This window comes from Raphanus sativus, unplaced genomic scaffold (genome assembly GCF_000801105.2).
Source record: "Raphanus sativus cultivar WK10039 unplaced genomic scaffold, ASM80110v3 Scaffold1967, whole genome shotgun sequence".
NCBI lineage: Eukaryota > Viridiplantae > Streptophyta > Magnoliopsida > Brassicales > Brassicaceae > Raphanus > Raphanus sativus.
The window spans coordinates 1-15715 of record NW_026617276.1 but is presented as its reverse complement, the minus strand read 5'-3'; the positions used below and the strand labels follow the sequence as shown (position 1 = coordinate 15715).

The following is a 15715-nucleotide window of genomic DNA, read 5'->3' as shown; positions in this document are numbered from 1 at the left end:
ATAATATTTTCGGGTTTTAAAAACGTAGATTAAAATTTATTTTTTTAAAAAAATTGGTTCGGATTTAAATATGTTACTGATTGGTTCGGATCTATAATTTAAAATAAATAAAATATTTGTAACTTTCGGATATAGATTAAGATATCTAGAACCTAAAAGGAAATCCAAACTACCCAAATTGGACCCAAGATCCAAAATACATAAAACTCAAAATAATACCTGAAATTTTAGCAAACTAAGCTAACCAAAAATAAACCTGAAACCTAAAAGTACTCCAAATTTTTATTTAATACCAGAACTATATATATAAGAATCTAAAACTTTACCTAAAAATCCAAAACTATGACCGTGAACTCAAACCCAAAACATAAAATGTATCTATAATATCAAAAATATAATGAAATACCTATATACTTAATACATATAAGAAATTAAGAATTTTTTGGATATTCCATCGGTTTCAGATAAGATCTGAACACAAAACGAGATGCGCATGTGAAAAAATAAATACTTTAGTCTAGATCTGAACCGAACCTGTATTTTAGATCGATTTTGTTTGAGTTTTCTAAAAACGTCTCCAATGTAAAATTTTATTTTTTCTTCAAAAATGGAATAAAATAGAAAATTGAATAAAATTGTTTCAACCTAATTCTATATATTACTCCATACAAAATAATATATTATTTTATTTATGTAATAAATTATTTTATTTATGTAGTAAACTCTATTGTGAAGTGAGATATGAGGTTGGTTGAAACATTTTTTATTTCATATTTCATTTCACTATATTTTAGAGAAAAACTAGGGTCGGCCCGCCCTACGGGCGGGATATACTCTACTTGTGATATAAATTATTATTTTTGTATGATTTTGTAGTTTGTGTTTTAGATTTGAATTTGAATTTGCAAAAAGTGTGTATGATACACTACAAAAAAATCATAATATATTACATAAATAGTATCAGGAAAACAAATAATAGTAATTCGAGACACTTAGTAATTAAGGATACAAAATATTTGTTTTGTGGGTTTGAAGATTTGGTTAATTTATCGGTATATAAATTAATATGTTGAAAGATATTTTATCATACATGATTGTTGGGGGTGAGATACTATGGTGGCTAAGTTATGATGGTCTTTGAGTTTGACAATTGTGTTTTACAATTTTACATTCCCATTTTTGTTTTATATCTATTATCCGTCATCATTAGAATTATGTTGATTTTTGAAATATTATATGTCAGTTGTGTGAATTAAGTTTATCATTGTTGAGTTTTCGAAAAGAAAGAAATTTTGAAATCTACGATTATTGACTTTAAGTTCCACCTGAAGAGTAAATTTAGGTATAAATTAATATGTTGAAAAATATTTTATTATACATGATTGGTGGGGGTGAGATACTATGGTGGCTAAGATATAGTCTTTGAGTTTGACAATTGTGTTTTACAATGTTACATTCCCATTTTTGTTTTATATCTATTATCCGTCATCATTAGATTTATGTTGATATTTGAAATATTATATGTCAATTGTAAGAATTAAGTTTTATCGTTGTTGAGTTTTCAAAAAGAAAGAAAAATTTAAAATCTACGATTATTGACTTTAAGTTCCACCTAAAGACTAAATTCATGTATAGTATTTTTGCTAAATTGATTGGTTATATTTTTAAAAAGTTCTAATTACTATTTCTTTAAGTAAAACTTGAATTCTCTTGCTTAAAGTATGGACACACATTGTTTAGTTTGTTTGTAATAGTTACATTTGACATTGATTTTCGTAATTGTTGTGGTAACATGTAATCGTGGTTTTTATATTTTCATATCTTTTATGTTAAATAGTGACCTCTTAAATCTAACCCAATAAACATGTTGTAAAGTTATTTTTTTTATTCGTTTTTATGTATAACAAACACCAAAAATCAAGCTTTCAAATATGGATTCTGATCCTTACCTAGAAAATATAGGTAGTGAATGATATGACTTATTTGATTCCTGGACGGATAACTAATGGTGAAGTGTGAGATAAGGCTGGTGAACATGACTTCCTGCTAGAACTTTGAGGTTGTGAGCTTTATAAGTTCTCTTCTTACAATCTTGCATGATGGACTTTTGGGGATTGAAGACAAAAACGTGACTTTACGTATCCTCTTGTATGGACAAAAAGTAATCCAAACAAAATTCAGAATATATAAGGAACCACGGCTGGATTAGTTACAAAACATGGTCTGCATGATTGAAAAACCTGCTTTGAGACTAAGCTCATGAGCTCACTTTCGGATAAGTTGCTTCCAGATGTTCTGACGATTTATGCCATTGGATATTGCCCAGCTTTATTGTCAGGGATACTACAAAAACAATAATAGAAAAGTAAGAGCTACATCCCCAAGCTCATGAGCTCACTTTCGATAAGTCCTCACGGCATTACTGATGCATCAGCAATCTCTGGATGAGCTAGCAACACTGCTTCTAGTTCACCTGGAGCAACCTAACCAAATTTATAAGTTTTAAAACATTAAGAAGACCACACAAAAGTTCATTATGTATATTTTGTTTGTACCTGATAAGCATTGCATTAGATTAGCTCCTTTAATCTATCAACAATAAAGACAAAACGTTCACTGTCAGTGTAACACAAAACTCCAGTCTTCAGCCATCCTTTTGAATCAATAGTAAAAGCAGTAGCTTCCTCGTTCTTGGAATAACCTTTAAAAGCAACTCAACACAGTTTCATACCAGCACCAAACGCAAAAGAAACACTTTTTCAAGAAGAAGCATACACCTTTATCACGGTAGGACTCTGGAACCAGAGTTCGCCAGTTCAATCAACCCCCAAGTCACGACCCGTATCCGGATCCACAATCTTAGCCTCCAAAGACAATTTAAAACTGGATTCAAAACCATATCACAAAGAGGAAATAAATAATATCAAAATCATAATTCTAAACATGAATCTAAACACGGGAGATGTGTTCAAATATATGATGAACATGAATTTTAAAAACGGAATCACCTTAGATTCCAGAAGAAGCATATTTACTCCAATGAGGTCGCCACCACGTTTAATATTTCTGACGTTTGAGTTGGTTTAAGGTTGAACCCGAAAAAAAAACGGCAAAACCTTGGAGAAAAGCTGGCACCATCGTCTAACTCACCATTGACATACCAGCAGAAGCTTTATTATTAACTTAGTCCACAAAGACCGTCAAATATAGATACAGCAACATAATAATAATTAAAATTCAGATAAAAATCCACTAAAATTCGTCAATTTATCTTTATTAAATAAAGATTTATAAAAAAAAAAGATTACCCAGAAGGAAGATTATCAACATAGCTGATGAGCATTTAATCTTGCTTCCACCTTCAGAAGCGACGCCCGCGTGCATCTCAACAGTCATTGCGTCAGCCACTTGTCTCAGATTCCCACCTCCCGCAATCCTCCTCCATCACCCTCAGGATCTCTATCACACGCTCCCATTTCCCCCGAGCTTTCCATCTGCCGCCTCACTATATACACCGCCGCCGCGCAAACCGCCGCTGCGCAGACAACCGTCGCACCAACAGCCACTTTACCCATCTCTTCGATCTCAAAACGTATCGAGATGGATAGATGATCTCGAGAGCAAGCCATTTCTCAGTAAATAAGTAGATTGATTTGTTCAATAGAGTGATAGGATGATTAAGAGTGTAGGGATGCTAACCTTTTTATAGTCAAACCACCACCGCCTTCGAAGAGAAAAGATGGCATTGAAGATAGATCGTGTACGATGGATTGATGAAGGAATTAATAGGAATGAATCGGTAACCGACGGATTTCTAGATCTGTATGAAGAAGAACGAACGAAGATCAGGAAGGAAACGCATCTGTTTAGGATTCCCGAAGATTGTGTCGATGGGCCTCAAGTCGAAGAAGATTAGATAAGCGTGACGAAGCCCAAGTGAAGCCTGTTCCGACAGAACAAAACTTAAGTGATACGGTGCGTATCTGATGTGTCTGCGCGAGATGCCTCCTATTTCCACGCTGGAATCTGACGTGGCGCGTTCAGGAGAGATTAAACTCTTCTTTATATATAAAGATATAAAACAAAATTGATGATGCTCGCTCTCATCCGAGTACAATATTTACGGCTATAGAAATTTATTGTCATTTATATATTTTTAAAATAATTTTTAAAAATAAATAAGCGTGGACAAAATCTAGTTTTATATTAGAGGTGGAGCAGAAAGAGATCAATCCTTTGCAGTGCATAATATTTTGTATGCGTTAGTTTTTAAATTTTAGAGAACAAAGGTTTGTCTATCATGTAGTATATTTTGTATGACACCCATTTAACTCTGATACAATTAAAGTTATATACTAGTCTATTCGATAGAAAACAACAAATTTATCCATTACCTTTATTTCTTCTTGAGTTTTTTGCATTTCTGAGTTTTTTGCATCCTAGGACAGTTTTTGAGTTTTTATTATAGTATAAGACAGTTTCAACTCCTAAGACACTTTTTCTTAACTTGTTTTTCTTTTTCTAACTAAAAAGTAAAACATAACTAGCAGGTCCCACACTTTACAAATTAGATTATTTTTCTCTTTTCTCTATGTGATTATGGCCTCGTTTTTTCTTCTTCCTCTTGAGAAATTTGTTTAGTTTTTTCCTTCTTTTACTCTTTGAATCATTTTTTTCCTGCAAATCATTTTTTATTATCATAATTTCATCTTCTCTTTTGTTTTTTATTACAGCTCTACAGATCTCAAAAATCAATGCAAACTTATCTGTTTTTTCTCTTTCTGCTTCCCAGATATGTGATGAAGCAGAAATACATCAGAAACTGCCACTAATCGATGGTGGATCTTCTTTTATCATCACCATCAGATCACCTTCTCAAAGCTGCAAGGATAGTTGTGAACAGTTCGAGCTTCTCCTACGCGGTTTTCCTTAGTCGTGAAAGCTTGATGAACAACAATGGCCACTTTTGATTTTATTTCACACATGGTCCCTTGACTTTTGGTATATTCATTTCTGCCCTTAAAATATCTGATTTGCAAATATATCCCTTTCAAATTAATTCTTCACTACAGACCAGACATTCTATGATTACACGAACGGGTCTTTGAACTTCTGGAAGTTTTCTATTCGATTTTGAACTTTGAAAATTGGAGAAATATTTTTTTTTAATTTAATGTACACTACCATATTTGTTGTACACAACAACACATGTACGTCATCAACATTTAATGTAGACATTTACACTAACGAATGTACACAACTACACACTTGTGAGTTGTGAATAATTTTGAATCATTTTGTGCGTTATTGCATGATGCTCGTATATAAACATATGTACACGACACTACGTAAACAAAATTTACCATCCATGTGTACTTAGATTTATGTGTACACCTACTTATACAATAATTCGCATGCACACACTCTAAAAATAAACTTGTACATGTGTACACATGTATATATGTACACTATTTATCCAAATGTACATGAATACTCGATATTCCGCATTTATACCATTTTACTTGTATATGATACAAAAATTGAGTGATATTTCATGATTTTAATGTTATTATACATGTGGATAATAAAAAATCATCAGATATCATTGTAGAGTGTGTACATGTGATTTTATTATCCACATATACAATGAAATTAAAATCATGCAATGTCATTCAATTTGTGGATCATGTACAAGTAAAATTGTATAGATGTGAAATATCGAGCATTCATGTACATTTAGATAAATAGTATACACATATACACTATGATGATAGTGTACACATGTACATTGTAATGGATAATGTACACTTTGATGATATTGTACACATACAATTATGTAAGGTGGACAAATTTCCAAAAAAATACAAATGTGGTTTTAAAAATTTAGAAAACATTTTGAAATGCATTACATCTTGAAATATTACAAGTAGCTCAATTTAACATATCTACATGTACACTTTACCATGTACACAAATTAACATATTTACATGTACACTTTACCATCTACATGTACATTTTACCATGTACACAATATAATGTACACAAATTAACATATCTACAAATTATATTAACATATCTACATGTACAGTTTACCATGTACACAATATACCATGTACATAAATTATGATATGAAACCATTCAGTTCTGTCCAAAATGCATAAAATGAAACCGTAAATTTAAAAGGTATTTGGCGTGTACACTACACCATGTACACGAATTATAATATCCACATGTATAATGATTCACATTTACATCAATTAACTTGTACAATAATACATGGACACCAGATAATATTTTAAATTTATTTGCAATAATATTTAAATCTGATAATCAAGAATACATAACAATGATCGCAATGATAGTCAAAATCACCAATGTGTACATACATATAAATGATCGTCAAAATCACCAATGTGTACATAAATATAAATGATAATCAAAATCACCAATATTGTATGATTTTCATGGTTTTAAATATTTTGTGTAAGTGTAGTTTAATCATTTTAAGTTACATTTTAGGCATATAATTTGCAGTTGTGTATTTATTTGCATATCACAAGGGTTTAAATGAAAATTGAGAGGTTTCAAGGTGAACTTAAAATCTGCACGTTCAAAAATATTGGGGTCAAAATTCGAATATGACAAAAATTTAAGAATTAGACATGCAAAATGCCAAAGTTAACCATTGTTGCTTTTGAGCTTTTCTTGCCGGTTGCAGGGGGCTCTAAAGAGGGACGGAAGTCACAACGATGATAAATCACAACGAAAAAGAGGAGCAAAGACACAACACAGAGGATTAAGCTATATTGAGAACGCGACAGACATGTCGTTGTCCTGGTAGATGAATTTTTTGATTTTCATGGTGGATGATAGGTCTTCTTCATCATCTTCGCCGTCGTCTGTGTCTCCACCGTCATCTATGTCTCCGTCGTTGATATGCCAAAGTTGATAACGTATTTGCCGTTGATATTTTTATGTATATGTTATTATTACACCATCATGGAAACTATACCTTCGTATATCTTAAAAAATAGCTTAAACAACAAAGATTATAATTACATGATTTTTTTTTGAAATAATAATCCGAAGAATCAGATTTTAATTTAGAAAAGAATAGAAAGTTTGGGAGGAAGAAAACGAAGAAGAAGACAGATAGAGGAATCTATTTTATTTATGATTTGTTTTTACCCTTAGATTAATATAAAATGAATGGTTGTGATGAATCTTGTCAATAAAAAAAAATATAAAAGACTTAGTTAGCACATACAATTGGTTAGAGATGTATCTAGTTAATTTGGTTCTATTTGGTTAGATAAAACTACTTTAGTAGTAGAAACTGTCTCATAGTGTAATAATAAACTTAAAACTGACCTATGGTGTAATATTTTCCTTTTGTTATCTATCAATAGGTAAAAAGTCACGGTTACCCTTTTGATATTAACTGTAACCTTTTTAATATATAAATTAACTACAAATACCTATTATCATTTTAATATTATATTTTTCCATTGATTCTGTTTCTTCCGCCGTGGTAATTCAAAGATGAGATAATGAGAAAGAAGACATATCCATTGGCTTTAGAAAACTGATTGAAGATGAGAGTTTGAAGAAACTCCATCTGGTATAAGTTTCCATACTTAATCTATCTATGTTTCTCTACCGCTCTAACTCTCTGACATCGTACATGTTTCAATTTTGTTCACGAGCAGCGGCGGAGAGATGTTACGCACCGCCGGAGGCGTGATGACGAGAATTGGAGTCACTAATTTAAAGACGGAATGGGAGGGAAAGGTCAAGCGAGATTACCGCTGGAGAGCTCGACGGAAGTGAAGGAAGAGAAATTTCTAATGGTTCCTTCTTCCTTTAGATGGTAATACCTTAGACATCTCTTGTTTTGAGTTAAGATCAGGAAAGCAAAGAACTTGTGGTTTTTGGATTCTTAGTGAACCGTTTCTAATTATTTTTTACCTAAGAAGATGGTACATAGTCTGTTCAAGATGTTGAGAAGCAAAAGACAACTCAAACAATGTACATGCGGAATGATGTACGTGTGGATATTGTTTTACGATGTACATATGGTCAATATGATATGGATAGCCTCAATATGTGTACATGTGGATAATACTGAAGCTATCTTAGATTGTCCACAATAATAATAGTTCATGTTACACACTATCCATACACATCAAAATTGTATTGTACACATTTGTACACTTATATTATATTGTACATGTGGGTTTGGCAAGAAAAGTATTTCTCGAAGCTATTCAACAAAGCAATTCACTTATAACTGGTTCATGTCATGTCCACATGTACTTGTCTAGACATATCCATATGTACACCATTTATCTGTCAACGCATGTCCATGTGTACACTGATGCTATTGTTCAACAAACTATATGTGTGTACATTGCTCTGGTTCTTATATGAACTGTCTGTGTGCACATCATTGTGTACATCACTGAGAAAATATCAGCTTCTAGGACAACATCAGCATCAAAACAGCTCAAGGATCTACACAAGAAAGTTTTTCTTTTTGACAAAACACAAAAAGGTTTTCAGATCATAATCAATGAATCACGCCTTAAGCATAAACTAAAACGAAACTTTACATAGGATTCAACGAATCACGCCGTAAGTACTCATGATGACAAAGACTTTCGTTACTGAGGCATTATCTGCAAATTTAATAAAACTCAATCACTCGGGAGTCAATAAAAATAAGCAATAACTTGGGTGAGAACCGTAAAGAAGAAATCGATCCAGAAAAGGGACAGTGGTTTCAATATAAATAGAAACTAGCGGAGACAACGACGATTGAGACAGAGGAAGTGGTAATTCAACTCATACCGTCAGAGAATAGTGGCAAGTGAGGGGGAGAAGGCGACTGAATATTTACAAGCAACAGAGGAAAAGGAGGAGTTGATTGGATTGGGATCGGCTCGTCGAAATCTAAGCTTAAGCATGGAATGATGAATTAGATAAGGATTTTGTGGTTGTTGAAGTTGTCGCCGTCAACTAAAGTGACGACGTAAAAAAAAAAGTAAATAGTTCTTCTTGTGGACAAGATTAAAAGAATTAAAATAATTTTATGCTTTTTCAATTTTGGAAACTGCTTTATTCTCACGAGGCAAAGAAAAATGGAATTTTTTTTAATGTTTTTTTGCCTTTTCAAGGGCAATATAGTATACAACCATTCACAAAGTGTCTATGTAGCAGAATGTGATCTTTTGTGATAGATAAAGTTAAAATGTGACCCACCATGTCAATAACTCAAAAATAAATGGCAAATTTGAGAATCCTTGTTTTCCATAAAGAGCATTAACTTTTGTTTTATTATTGTCTGATGCAGGCATGGTTTGGTTTCTCTGGCATACGAAACTCTAGTCAAATTGACTAAGACCACTGAGAACCTCACGTGTCCCCGTAAAGCAATCTTACGTACTTTTGCTACCTCCAACGGTAGAGATCTGACTGGAGTATTTAAATCTAGGTGCACTTGCTGTAGTGGAATATTCTAATTGAGAAATAATTAAAAAAAAAAAAATGATAATAATTGAGAAATAATTCATGTCACGCGCGGGGTTTAGTGAAGTAAGCACGGTTAACGAAGCAGCTCGGTTCCAGATTTTTGCGGTATAAAGAAATGAAAATATTACACCATCGATTAGTGACTAAGGAAAACCGCGTAGGAGAAGCTCGAACTGTTCACAACTATCCTTGCAGCTTTGAGAAGGTGATCTGATGGTGATGATAAAAGAAGATCCACCATCGATTAGTGGCAGTTTCTGATGTATTTCTGCTTCATCACATATCTGGGAAGCAGAAAGAGAAAAAACAGATAAGTTTTGCATTGATTTTTGAGATCTGTAGAGCTGTAATAAAAAACAAAAGAGAAGATGAAATTATGATAATAAAAAATGATTTGCAGGAAAAAAATGATTCAAAGAGTAAAAGAAGGAAAAAACTAAACAAATTTCTCAAGAGGAAGAAAAAAAAACGAGGCCATAATCACATAGAGAAAAGAGAAAAATAATCTAATTTGTAAAGTGTGGGACCTGCTAGTTATGTTTTACTTTTTAGTTAGAAAAAGAAAAACAAGTTAAGAAAAAGTGTCTTAGGAGTTGAAACTGTCTTATACTATAATAAAAACTCAAAAACTGTCCTAGGATGCAAAAAACTCTAAGAAAAGCGTATTAAAAGGAGGAAAAAAGTGTCTGGGTATAAAAAACTGACTTAGACTGATATTAATAAGTGGAAAAGCGACCTATAGTGATATTTTCTCTTTATTTTTCCCATTTTTATACTTTTTAATTGTTTATGTATTTAAGAAAGAGACAGTATTTCACTACGTAAGACTTAATAAACTGTACTAAAATTTTCTGGAAATGGATAGAACAATGATGACAATCAAGAACCAGTATCGAACGATTTTTAATTAAATATGGCTATTAAGTTTTAGTATCCTAGGCTAGGTGTGTGCATGAGTAGCTGTCAGTATCATGAATGCCAGAAAAGAAAAAAGAAGAAACAAATCATGTTACATACTTTACGCTTTTGGGCAATTTTGTAAGCTGAAATCTAGGCCTGGGCACAAAAACCGGACCCGAGGACCCGAACCGGAACCGACCCGAAAAATCAGGGTATCGGGTCTACTCGGTTCTTCAGAAATAACCGTTTGGGTCCTAAACTGTTGTATCCGAAGAACCGGTATCCAACCCGACCCGAACCGAAAACCGAATGGGTATCCGAAGATATCCGAAATAAAATATAGATTTCAAAATATTATTTATAATTATATGTATAATTATTTTAATTTTAATTATAAATTTAATATATTAGTTATTTTCAATAATTTTGTGTATTTTCGGATAAAATATTGTAGTTTGGATAGAAGTACTTAAACAAAACTGTGTCAAATGAGTATTTTTGGTTATTTTTTGGTACATCTGAGTAGTTTGGATACAAAATACCCGAACCGAATCGGGTAATATGGTTATTTTGGGTACTATTATCCGAACCCGTTACGGATACATTGGTTATTCGGTTATTTTCAGGTTCCTTTACATCAGAACCGAACCCACCCGAACCCGGAAAGATCCGACTCGAACCCGATCCGAAATTTTATAATACCCGAATGGGTTTTAATTTCCAAACCCGAAAAACCCGATACCCGAAAGAACCGACCCGTACCCGAATGGGTACCCGAACGCCCAGGCCTACTGAAATCAATCATTTATTTCCAGATTCATATATAGAAATGTGATCGTCAAACAAAGTCCAAATAAAGCCCATTAAATCCCCACAAAGGAGAGCACCATGTTCCCCAAAAACGTATAAAAATTCCGCTGCGGCCCAACGATGTCAGTTTACTCTCTTGTTGATCTGCTTGCATTGCAATGCAAACAACATTAGTTCGGTGATCCTTTACGTTTTCGTGTTTTTTTTTAACTAACCGCAGTTTCCGGCAATGTTTTGAAAACCGGACCGGACACCGACTCGGTGAAACTACTGGTTGACTGGTTAGACCGGTTCAACCGATCGAACCGGATTTTTTATTTATATAAAAATATATATAATTATATATTTATACTATATAAACTTTACTTCTACATATAATACTTTCTCTATTTTTTTTATTAACTCAAAATAAACAACAAACGTACTAAAAATTGAAAAAAAAACAAATGATTTACAGCTAAAACAATCATATTTATTTATTTTTACAACTAATATTTCAAATTTTAAGAATATGGTAAAATAAAAATAGTATATGAGAGTCAAAAATATATATTTCATATTTTTTTTTAGAAAAATAAAAAATCAATTAAATAGTGATAGTTGAACACTAATTATAAAATATTAAATTTTAGCTAGTAATAATTAAAAACACTTAATTATATGTTAATTTTTAAGAACCGAGTTTTAAAATTAAACCGGGTCACCGGTTTTACCGGGTTTCAGCCGGTTTTACTGGTTTTTATCAAATCCGGGTTTTAACCAAACCGGACTCGGCTTCTTCAGCGAGTCACGGTCGGACCGGTTCGACCGGCCGGTCCGATCCGGTTGTCAAAACACTGGTTTCCGGTCTCCACTTAGTGGGGCCAACTAATCTGTGAGATCCTGTGTGCCGATCACGTAAATACCGGTGGGCAAGCGGAATCCAACTAACTCAAATACCTCTAGACCAATCCCACTTAGTTTGTTTTAGTGTATTTTTAACCTAGAAGAACTGATTTTACCAACAAAAAAAAAGAAGAACTGATATTCGGTACGGAAGTTGTGGACTCAAAGGTCCGTACATCTCCTTAGGATAAAGCCTACACCATGTTGAATTATCTTTTTTAGGAGAGCAAATCTCTCCTAACGAATATGTGTGATATTTCTATAGTCTTTAACAAAAAGCTTAAGCATATTAAGTTGAATCAAAATGTATTTAGTTGCAGAAATTTGAATATAAACACACGTCCATCTTCCATGCACAACAGCTAAAACTCGTGTTCATCTAGTTTCCTAAACGTTAGTGTTCTTCTAATATCTACTTGTATTGCGTAGGTATCTAACAGTTAACGAAATACATATTGTTTGATCAGTTCATGGTAGGTTTTGGAATAGTTTGAAACTTTGAGTGTAGCCATGGCATGAACAAAGAGTTTTAACTTACAATGTTATGGCCATACTCAAATAAACTCGTGAGTTGGTTTGGAATCCATAACGATAATTTTTTTTTTTTGCAGGATGGAAATGAGTTGGAAGTGAGAAGAGGAAGTAAGAACATTGCCACCTATATATGTTTTCTTCTTCTTCTAAAAGAAAGTCTTAAATGTGACATCTATTTTATGTTTTGGAAAGGGAATCATCATGCTGACTTCTGCATTCTTCCGTCTGCTTCCTGATATTCCCACAATATTCTGGCTTTATCCAGTTTCCTATATAAGCTATATAAGTAACTTTATGTGCTTATACGAACTCAAGCACATTAAAAACGTGTAGGGTTATCCAAAATATTGAATCTTGAGGTAATAAAACAAAAGAAACATTTGGAAAATGTTGCAGGGAGGATACAAGAACGACTTTCTTGGATTAGAGTTCGAGCCACCTGGGTGAGCCAAAACTGACAGGAGAAGAAGTGATAAACAAGATGTTTAGAGTAAAGGTGACACACTCAAAAATGGTGGGGACTTAGCTGCGCTTGCAGAAATTCTTGTGTGTTACAGGCTTCTCTTCTTCGTGGTCTTAAAGCCAAGGGAGAGAGCAGAACCAACTCTAAAGGCTATTCAGGTGAAAAGAACAATGAGGAACCTCGACAAGAGACCTTCTTTCAAAAGAATGACGTCTCTGTCTCTGTCATTTGTCAATGTCTTCATGGAGACATCAGCCTCTCCGTTCACTTTCATCTCGAGAAGGCCTTAACTCTCCATCCCAGCCGACTATTATATTAAAGGACTTATATAATGTATAATTTTACTTTGTTATGCAGCTTTTCATCATGATCTCATAATATGCTCAATAAGCTTTTATCATTGTTGGAGAATAAAAATAACGTTTTCTTCTTCTAAACACTACCCAAAGGTTCCATTCCGCTAATGAAAGTTCATTTCGAGTTCAGGCTTTAGGATGACCCATATGCCTATACACCAAACACTTGAGTTTGGGTCAAGATCAAGATACTTAAAACGCTAAAAAGAAGTCTTCAGGCCTTTTTAGATAGCAAACTGTCTGTCAAAATGTAGATTTTGCTGACTTCTTGCCATCTATTTTCCCTTTTAGTGACAAAAGTCGATAGTAATTAAGTAGCACTGGAGCTTCTCACACAATTACAAACAAATAACAACTAAAAGGTAATATCGTAATCCAAGTAAGTAGCATTGGCAATATATATAATTCCAAGGTGTCAGAGCATCAGCAATGCTGATCCTTAGTTGGAGGCCTTAAACAAAATTATTATAAAACTATATAGGGTCACGATTTTTAGGTTTTTGTGCAAGTTTGTTCTCTTAAATTTCTTCACTAAAGATTCAGTTTGGTGGAGTCTATTAATTAATCGCGGATCTCATTGACACAGAGCGGTCTGCGATTGGTTAGTTTTTTTCTAAATCCGAAAAAATAATTAAGAAAATAGAAAATCACTTTTTAAGGATTTTAATGGAAATACACGGTTATGGGTGCTCTCAGGCAATATTCAAAGGGACGGCTGACTTTCTGACATTCCAAATATAATATTTAAATTGTAAAACATGATTTATTTTTGTTATGGGATTTAAACTACTAAATATTAATTTAATTATATTATTAAATAAAATATATTAAACAAATATTTCTAATATTTGGTGTGATTATTTGAAAAGTATCAAATTTGATGGAATAGTGTTATTTGCAGTTCTATTGGAAAAAAACACACACACACACTTAGTGTTTTGGAACCACATTATATTGTTCTTAGAAAAAAAAACATATTTGTTGCAATCAAACTAAAAAGAGAATCTAAAACTTCATTACTGGAAGGAAATATCTACCGTACATCAAAAGGTGTAATAAAAAATCAACCACCACAAGAAGAGGCTAAAACTCAGTAAAAATCATAGCATAAAGAAAATCATAGCATAAAAATAGAGAATATGCGACAAAAAGGGAATATAAACTTGGTTGAATATTTCCATGAAACAAAAAACTGCCGTCTAGACATTTCATTTTGCTAATCACCAAACCAAGCTTCGCATAATCAAAATTTAAGCGTTCACTGAGTTATGGAATATAGAAAACCAGTTGTCGTAATCTTGATGGCTGATGCACTAGAAGCGTGCACTTTACATGTAGTGGAACCGAAACTCCACGATCGCACACCGCGTTGAGATTGAAGGACCAGAAATAATCAAAGTTCCCTAAACCATCCACGCGTTGTTGATGGGCCAACTTATTTATATAATCCCGAAAGTAAATGGTGTAGTTAACAATCAGGATTGGTTTTGAAAATATGAGAAGTAAACAATTTTGTCAAATTTTGGCAAATTTTTAACTTTTAAGAATTAGAAGCTAAACCTATATTGATTGGACTATATTCAAAGCCAACCATATACATAGTCACTAATCAACAAATAATATTTCTGTTCAGTAATTAGTGATCAACAAATATCATTAATCATCAATGTTGAACGATGAAAAGGAAAAGAGATATGATTTTATTTTCTCTTGATATGTTTTAATTTACTTAATTAGGGGTATCACCAACTATTTTTCTAGGACCATGACACTCTACGTATTTTTACCATTTAAAATTATCCGGATGGCCAGCGCAAATAGAACCTAGACGGCTTTTTATATTGGAACTGACGTTCATTCAAGTAATCACCACTGGACCAGCGCGCGTTGGTTATGTATCATCTACTTAAATTAAATTATTTTGAAATCTATACTATTAAAATAGAAACACTGAAAATATTTTTAAAAATAATAACTAAACGTGGAACATTACATTTATTTAGATTTTTTTTTATATTTTCTACAACTAACTTAGTTATAATTAATATATATCCTAATTTTATAATTTAATACTTTCAAAATAAAAAATTTAGAAAGATATTTTAAGTATCTTTATATGATTTCGTTTGATAATATCTTTTAATGTTTTTTATTTAAAATGTAAATATATAATTATTTTAAAAAAATAATTATATTAAATATAATAAAATTCGTAATTAATATTAAACATTATTAT

At 32.5% G+C, this 15715-nt stretch overlaps 1 long non-coding RNA gene across 2 annotated transcripts; it reads right to left on the bottom strand.

Moving 5' to 3' along the window:
* Positions 1-833: 833 nt before the first annotated feature.
* Positions 834-4067, bottom strand: LOC130505044 (uncharacterized). 2 transcript variants are annotated; one of them, XR_008941535.1, is made up of 6 exons: positions 3309-4067; positions 3009-3141; positions 2778-2883; positions 2556-2701; positions 2241-2483; positions 834-2145 (listed from the first exon to the last, which is right to left on the bottom strand). It is a non-coding gene; the product is annotated as an uncharacterized LOC130505044 (long non-coding RNA). The 2 variants fall into 2 exon arrangements; XR_008941534.1 differs by lacking the exon at positions 834-2145 and having other exon boundaries at positions 2166-2483; positions 3309-4064.
* Between the last annotated feature and the right edge of the window lie 11648 nt (positions 4068-15715).